Below are 9,162 nucleotides of genomic sequence, written 5' to 3'. Positions count from 1 at the left end.
ATGAATAAGGACTGGCTGCTGGCTTTGTAAAAATGATGAGTATTTATTGTTCTTTCTTTCATTGTAGATTCTTGTGCTTTCTCTGAAATCCAACTGGGTACATAGCGTTCATGTTTATCTTTTCAAGAGATGTCTTCAAAGAGCAATTCTCTTTGGCTTTCTGATATTTCATGTGATACTGCAGTTAAAACAAATTTATGAAAACTATCACTACAAATTATAGGTTTTTTTTTTAGCTTTCGTTGCTATATTTTTATCAGCCGGTTTATGGTGATTTTTAACTTATTTAACTTGACTTTTTATATTTTGTGATGCTTTTTCACTACTATGCTGTGGTGCTAGTTTGGATATTCTAGATTTATCTGTACTACATGAACTTTTTTATACTAGTAACACATTTGTTTTGCACGCCACTAATGAATTAGTGTGCTTTCACACTTGTGTTAATCGCAATCCACCGCTATCGAAAATAGTGCAGTCCGTTAACGGACTACACTATTGTCCATAGACTTCTATTGACGACGGACTGTGACGCAAGTGTCTGCGTTGCACCCACTGGCCGACGCTGAGTCGTTATTTTGACTGAGCGCCGGGCAGATGGAACACAGCATGTAGCGTTTTTGTTGTCGTTAAAACAATGCACCTTGGTGGATTCAGTTAAACTCCACCAAGGTGTCTAATTTTTGTCTATAGTACTGCAATGTGCTAAGCGACGGAATCTGCTGACAGATTCCGTCACGTTCTAATGAGCATGCTCAGCAAGTCCAGCAGAACGATCTTTTAAAATCACTCCTGGTCTCTCTATCTCTCTCTGTCAGTCGGTCTGTCCCTCTCACCCCCTCTCTCATACTTACCGATCACTGGCGCAGCGCTGCACAGCTGTCACACTGCACTGGCGGCTTCTCCTGCTTTTGAAAATGCCGGCCGCTCATTATTCCATCTCGTATTCCCTGCTTTCCCCGCCCACCAACGCCTATGATTAGTTGCAGTCAGACGCGCCCCCATGCCGAGTGAAAGCTGTCTCATTGCAACCAATCACAGCCGCCAGTAGGCGGGTCTATATCATGCAGTACAATAAATAAATAAATAAAAAAAAAACAGTCCCCACCAATTTTGATACCAGCCAAGATAAAGCCACACGACTGAAGGCTGGTATTCTCAGGATGGGAGCCCCACGTTACGGTGAGCCCCACAGCCTAAAAATATCAGCCAGCAGCTGCCCAAAATTGCCGGATCCATTAGATGCGACAGTCCTGGGACTCTACCCGGCTGATCCCGAATTGCCCTGGTGCGGTGGCAATCGGGGTAATGAGGAGTTAATGGCAGCCCATAGCTGCCACTAAGTCCTAGGTTAATCATGGCAGGTGTCTATGAGACATCACCATGATTAATCTGTAGTGAAAGTAAATAACCACATACACCCAAATTTTTTTTTATTTGAAATAAAAGACAAAAAAAAACGCCCTCTTTCACAACTTTATTAAAATCCCCAAATAGCCCTCCAGGTCCGACGTAATCCACAGAGTTCCCACGACGCTTTCAGCTCTGCTACATCGGAAGCTGACAGAAGCGGCCACAGACCATGACCACACTCTGTCAGCTCCACGCAGAAACTGAAGTGAATCGCACTGTCAGCGGGGATGTCACTGAGGTAGTGCCTGCATGTGTGCGCTGATGATGGGGGATGTAGTGCCGATGTATACGGTGATGATGGGGGCTGTAGTGCCTGCGTGTGCGGTGATGATGGGGCGGTAGTGCCGGTGTGTGCGGTGATGATGGGGGCGGTAGTGCCGCTGATGGATTCCTGTGAAATAACGCATCCGTTGGGTTCGTTAGCAACACAAAAATTGACGGATGCGTCGTTTCGACGCAGCAACGGACCTGGCGGATGAGACACAACACAAGTGTGAAAGCACCCTTACCTTTTGGAAGAATGTTTTTCAGAATGCATACACTGTTCCCTCCAATATAAATTAAACTAGTTGTTCTTACAGAAGCTTTGTTTTTCAGCATTGTATCTAGATACACTTATAACCTTCAGACTTTTTTTTCCATTTCCCTTGGTTTCTTTATTATTGCTTAATGTTTTAGGAGACACAGAATCCACAACTTGAGATTGCATACTGGATGTATTTAGTAAAGACTCTATTTTCTTATCATGTCTCTTCTTTCACATAACAAAGACAATCCATGTGCATAATTTTTGTTTCATGGCAGTATTTCTTTCAATATGATTAGTGATAGGTGAACGTGCTTTGCACCTCTCGGTGCTAGATGGAGCATTAGCTTGTTCAATGTGCAGGCCTGGTGTCAGCACCCAGCAAACCCGGTCAAATGCCGGGCCCTGGGCTGCCGGGGGGCCCACTCATGGTGACAGGGGGGCCCGGTGCCCGCGCTGTCACTGGCTTCCCCCCGCAGAGGATCGCACTTTCAATTGTATCGGCATCGCTGTTGGCGATACAATTGAAAGCAATGATGAGAGACAGAGCGGCGCGCTCCCTCTGTCACCATTCTCCCCTCTATGTCTGACACTGTCGGCATTCTGAGCCTCTGACAGCTCAGCAGCGGAGCGCGGTGACGTCATCACTGCGCGTCTGCTGAGAGGTCAGAGCAACAGCGGTGAACGCGCCGAGGAGACCGGAGCAGCGGGAGAACGAGGAGAAGTAAGTATTTATGTAATCATGGTGGCCAGACGACCATGGAGGTGCATTAAATGATAGAGGTGCTGTGTACTACATGGAGGTGCCTAATGCTATCAGGGCCTGCACAGTGCTATATAGGTGCTGTGTACTACATGGAGGTGCCTAATGCTATCTGGCTCTGCACTGTGCTATATAGGTGCTGTGTACTACATGGAGGTGCCTAATGCTATGAGGATCTGCACTGTGCTATATAACTGCTGTATACTACATGAGGATGCCTAATGCTATGTGGGTCTGTACTGTGCTATATAGGGGCTATATACTACATGAAGATGCCTAATGCTCTCTGGGTCTGCCCTGTGCTATATAGGTGCTGTATACTAAATGAAGGTGCCTAATGCTATCAGGATCTGCACTGTGCTATATAGGTGCTGTATACTACATGAGAATGCCTAATGCTATGTGGGTCTGCACTGTGCTATACAGGTGCTGTATATTACGTGAAGGTGCCTAATGTTATCTGGGTCTGTACTGTGCTATATGCAGCCTGTATACTACATGGAGGTGCCTAATGCTATCAGGGTCTGCACTGTGCTATATGGTGCTGTATACTACATGGAGGTGCCTAATGCTATGTGGGTCTGCACTGTGCTATATGCAGCCTGTATACTACATGGAGGTGCCTAATGCAATCTGTCTCTGCTCTGTGCTATATGTTGGCTGTATACTACATGAGGGTGCCTAATGCTCTCTGTCTCTGCTCTGTGCTATATGTTGGCTGTATACTACATGAGGGTACCTAATTCTATCTGGGTCTGCACTGTGTTATATGGTCTCTGTATACTACATGAGGGTGCCCAATGCTATCTGGGTCAGCACTGTGCTATATGGCGGCTGTATATTACATGAAGGTGCCCAATGCTATGTGGGTCTGCCCTGTGCTATATGGCGGCTGTATACTACATGAGGGTGCCTAATGCTATCTGGGTCTGCATTGTGCTATATGGGGGCTGTATAGTACATGAGGATCCCTAATGCTATATGGGGGCTGCTTAATGTTATATGGGGGTTGCATAGTGCCATATGGGGGCTGCATAGAGAACTATGGGGGCTTCATAACACTATATGGAGGAATATGGGGGCTGCATACTACTATACCCCCAGAGTTGTATGTCACCTCCAACCCAGTTCTGTATACCCCCTCAGAGCTGTGTATATCCCCAGAGCTGCATGTCACCTCCCCACCTCAGAGCTGTTTGTCCCCCCACCCCAGAGCTACTGCCCCCTTCTAGAGAATGTATGCCCCCCTGTGGAGCTGTATGGCCCCCATTGCTGTATATCCCTTTCCTCACTAATATGTATACCCCCAAGTAATGTGTATGTCCCCAGCCTCTCTTGTGAAGTATATACAGCAGTGTTAGTGTTCCCTATGTGCGGCCATGTCTGTTAGTGATGACCACGAATCAGCACGGCACAGACACATGCCCAGGAGGATCTGGATGGAGACAAGTGGGGAGGTGAATGAGGCTGTTGCTGACTTCCCAATATTAGAAATCTCTCTAATGTGTCAGTGTGTGCATGTATGATGTGTATCTATGTGTGTCAGTGTATATGACTGTGTATAGATTTTTGTCTACTTATATGTGTTTTTGTGAATTTCCCTTTAAATATGCCAGAAATCATGCAGGGCTAGCCCTGTGCACTGCCTGCACCACCTTTGGCAGTTTTGTAGTATGTGTGCCGCCCCTGCAGCAGTCGGACTGCTTGGATCCGGGGGTTTTGCTGTGGCTCGAGGGTCCCTGGACCCGGGGCTCAGCGGCCACTCAAATAAAAGGGGGAAATATGTACAAGGGGACAGTTCGTGACGCCACTCGTGGTGTGCGGTAAGGGAGTACCACCGCTGCCGATGGGAGTACCCAGGGTGGATAGAGTGGATTGTGAATGGGATGGTGGAGGTGATTTGGGCAGGTCAGAACTCGGGGAGGAAAGTGTACTCACTCATGCGGTGCAGTTGTTAGTGCGGCCAATAAGCAGACTCTGACACAGAGGTAAACTAAGTCTCTGACGCTGCCACTCTGGGGAACCCGTCCGGGTGTCCGTTCCCGCTGGTATTGCTTAGTTGTCGGGGCCTGCCTCCATGCACAATTGAGTAAATATTTCTGAGTGACCCTTTGGCCTGAAGCTGTCAGGGTCCCGCTCCCTATAGTGAAATAGTGGAGCTGTGCTCTCGATGGCTGACACTTGGGATTTCAGTGGGCTGCATAAGCTGAAAAGCCCTATCCCCCTCGTTGTGTTGATGCCTTCGATCTCTGAGCTCTTGGGGAAAGTTCATAAAGAGACTATCCTCCACATCAGGTTGCGTGAAGCTACTCCCTGATCTAGGGTCCTGTACTCCGCCATCTCAGTACCGGTCCGGTTACTGCACTTCTGGTGCTGACTGTTCTCAAAAACTAAGTCTGCTACACCTTCTCCTATACCCTGCAACCGGGTCTCCGACTCCTCTGGTCCCAGACCACCGTCTGCGACCAAACCAAGGTCACACAGGGAGCTATAACTCCCTCAGCTCCTCACTCTCAGAGGGCTACTACTCAACTCCAGGGAGCTGCTACTCCCAGCTCCTCACTCTTTGGGAGCTACTACTGAACTCACTATGTCCTTCCCTCCAGTCTGCCTGACCCCTAGGCGGGTGGCCCTTTTCCAGCTAGACCACCCACTGGTGTGCCTGACAAGGTGTGGTTTGAGGTGTGGTTACGATTTGAGTGCTGATGGAAGCAATACCAGTAGTTAGGATCCCAGAACCATGGAGGGGGAGTTCTGCACCAAGAGAAAGGAGAGTGCAGTTCCCTGTGACACCCTGATAGAGTCAGGGGCGTCACAAATGTATCTCATACTGGGATCAGATTGTGTTCTGTGCATCTATTGCTGGCTATACTGCAATTCAGTCTATTTACTTGTGCTATACTCTCTTTGCCCCATATTGCTGGACACCTTTTACCCATGCAGTATTTATCTCTGGCAGTCTTAAGGCGGTAGCTATGATTTAACTCGTCCATCTATAACCTTTTATTGACATAGCCCCGCAGCAATTTCTTTTACTTATCATACACCCTGTCATAGCAGCAGTTTTTTGCTACATTACTTTATACTTTGTAGCTACCTTTTTTTATACATATACCAGTATTTTGGATGTTTTAGGGGAACTTCATGTATGTATTTTTCCCTAACTGATGCTTCTTTATGTCATGAACATTTCTTGTAACTATTTATCTATTAAAAACTATTTAATTGTACGTATTCACTCCCTCCTTCGTTTGCTGTATAATAGTATTTTGGAGTGTGCAGTCTCGGGAACATCCTGGTGGGTTAAATTGTACCCTTACCAGAATGACCACACAGAGACCATAAGGTTTAACCATGAGGCTTTTTGCTCGGAGATTAGTTCAATGAGGGCAGCAGGGGAGCTCCCGAGTGGAACTGCGGGGACCTGTCAACCCGGTAACTTTAAGGGATCCTTTAAGGAAGCCTTAAATGTTCCTTGAGTTCCAAACTTCCAGGACATCTGGAGGCTGTGAACTCTTACCAGAGTTCATAGTCTAGAGGTGTCCCATCAGCTAGGAATTACAGAAACCTTAAAGGCTCCCTCAAAGGATCCTTTAGGGTTTCCAGGTCTCCCAGCTACCAGACTGTCGACTGCTGTGCTGCGACAGTCCGGCAATCCGGAAGTCAGGTCAATAAAGTTCACAATCAGGAACTCCACTGTTGCTCTTAGTGAACCCCTTTGAGACAGATTTTCCAACTACTGGATTGTGAGTCATGGCTCTACAGCAGTCCACCAATCCAACAGAGGGTTCAACTGAGTTGACTCAGGGCAGCGGGAGAAGCCCCCGAGTGTAAACTCTGGTGACCTGACTGTTGGATTGCCAGACTGCAGTGCCATCGTGGCCTGCAATACAGCAGTCTGGCAATCCAGCAGTGGGTCACACTTGAAGCTGTGGGAACCCGGCTGATTGACACTGCACAATGGCAACCAGGAAGAGTTGGGTAAAGCACCAAAATTGGCGCATCGAATGAATGCACCAAATGTGGGGTGGCTGTGGGCTGTTATTTTTAGGCTGAGGAGAGCTTAATAACCATGGACCTTCCCAGCCTGAGAAAACCAGTTCCCAGCTGTCTCTTTTGCCTGCACTTGTTTTCAAAAATAGGCAGGGGACCATATATCGTATATTTTTTTTTACTATGCCTGACAATCACAGTAATGCCAGTAACAAAGATGGCTACAGCATTACTGTGATTGGCAGGCAATTCCCTCATGTTTAGTGGTTGAAAATCATGCGAACAAGGGACTCAAAACTCACGAGGCAAATACCAAAATACTCAACAAGTAACGAATATCCCAAATACTTTTATATTCATGCAAGTAATGAATAGTGCCGAATGCATTCTCTCTCATCACTACTTAGTAGAGATGAGCAGACCCCTTGAAGTTCAGTCCTGCAGGTTCAGTCAGACTTTCTATAAAGTGCGGTTTGGGATCCGGACTTGACCTGAACAACAATGGACGTCACTAATTGGGCAGTTCGGATCTCCGCCCACATGCAGCCAGCCAAAAACAGAACACTTCCGAGGTAAGGGTGGGCAGAGTTTCTGCATTTTTTTTTGTTTGGTGCACACTACATCTGATCATGCTATTTTTATCTCCAGTGCTCGATGTTCAAACACTGTAAGCGTCACACAATGGGTTGAATACCAATCATACCCGAGTACAGCAATGCTCACGCAACTGGTTTGCATACATAAAGCACTTGAACTCCAAAACCCAATCTTTATTTTTTTTTCTAAAGGCTGTGTTTCGTACGAACACCAAACACCGAACCTCGGATTCGCTCATCTCTACTACTCAGGACTAGACATGAGTGAACCCGAGGTTCTCTGTCTAGTGTTTGTACCAAATACAGACTTTACAAATAAACAGAGTTAATTTTCTGATTTCAGGTGCTTTACGTATGCAAACTATTTGTGTCAGCATAGATGACCTCAAGTATCATCGGTGCTCAGCCCAGTAAGTGCTGCTTGCAGTTTTTGAATGGCTAGCAATGGGGATAAAAACAGTGTGCTCCCAAACTGAACTTCCATGGGTCTCTGCTCAGGACTCTTTCACACTGCATTTTATCCTTCGTTCAGTTGTCTTGTCAAGGCTTACTTATAAAGCCTCTGCAAAATGTGATCTGAGCATATGTGCCGACAGGACCATTGACTATATTGATGAAGACAGAGTTACCAAGTGCTCTGTTGTGCATCATTTTTGACTGTATAAGCCTATTGAAGGCAAACATTAACTTCTCTTAGTCTTATGGGGGAGCTTGATGACCAACAAGGCAATGTGCAATCAAACTAGGAATAAGGCCTTCCCCAATCTGCCACATCAAAGTAAGACTGTGCTCCAAAATTAAAATAAGAAGGATGAGCTTGTTGACACTGGTGTCAACCCTACTGACAAATTGAGAGGCCACCACAAGAGGCCTTGGTAGGTGACAGCTATCCCGCATGAGCTGCCAATGTCTGAGCTCTTGAGACCCTATCCCTGTTTTGCTGATTGGTTATATGAGTAAGTTGTTGACAGCTCATCAATACTCAAACAACACTGGAGAGCATGTAGTGCGAACATCACACAACAGCTGATGATGGCTTCTGCTTTCTGTTGCTGCATGCCAAGGAGAGCATTTTTTGGCAGTACAAGACCTTCTAAAATGGGAGCTACTATCCTACACCTTGAAGCACATTGTTCATGCCTGATTCTACTTTTAGAAAGTACTGTATAGCACCATGAGATTATGCAGTGTCAGTGAAGCAGTGATGGAAAACAAGAGTGTAAAAATAAATGCAAGTCACAGAATGACAAAAGGATAGAAAACATATCAGGAAAAGCCAAAATGTTCATGTCTTTCACAATTAGATTGAGTACGGTGTCCTTCCAAATATTGATATTGATCCCTATGTTAAGTTGTACACCTTTGGTAGCCCTTCACAATTTTTTTTGTTGCACTAAGGTAAGTAGAAAGCCAACAGTCCACTTATTGTTGTGTCCATGAAATTCTTCCTCTTTGTTCCTCATCTTCGACATGCTAAAAGAGTGCAACAATGCATGGCAGCGTCTTCTCTTGGAGTCTGGGAGAAAATTTTATGTTGAGAAATTGTTGAGATTGGAAGAAGGTGTCAAGAATGTTTTAACCCTATGCAGGGATTTGACTAGGTTAGTTTCATGACTCTGCTGTGATTTTGGCACAGCATTTCTGCTGATAGATATACACAGCCACTACAAAATGTATCCTGCTGTTAACTATACTGCTTTGCGGTATAGTGGGCCAGAGATGCCCACTCAGACATCCACTGGTTAATGCATTTCCTGCTAGTGTGTATCACCCTATACACATACATTTTGTATATATATATATATATATATATATATATATATATATATATATATGTGACGTATGGTGGAGGTAGCGGGCATGTGGTCTGG

This window comes from Anomaloglossus baeobatrachus, chromosome 3 (genome assembly GCF_048569485.1).
Source record: "Anomaloglossus baeobatrachus isolate aAnoBae1 chromosome 3, aAnoBae1.hap1, whole genome shotgun sequence".
NCBI classification, from domain to species: domain Eukaryota; kingdom Metazoa; phylum Chordata; class Amphibia; order Anura; family Aromobatidae; genus Anomaloglossus; species Anomaloglossus baeobatrachus.
This window is presented reverse-complemented; position numbering follows the sequence as displayed.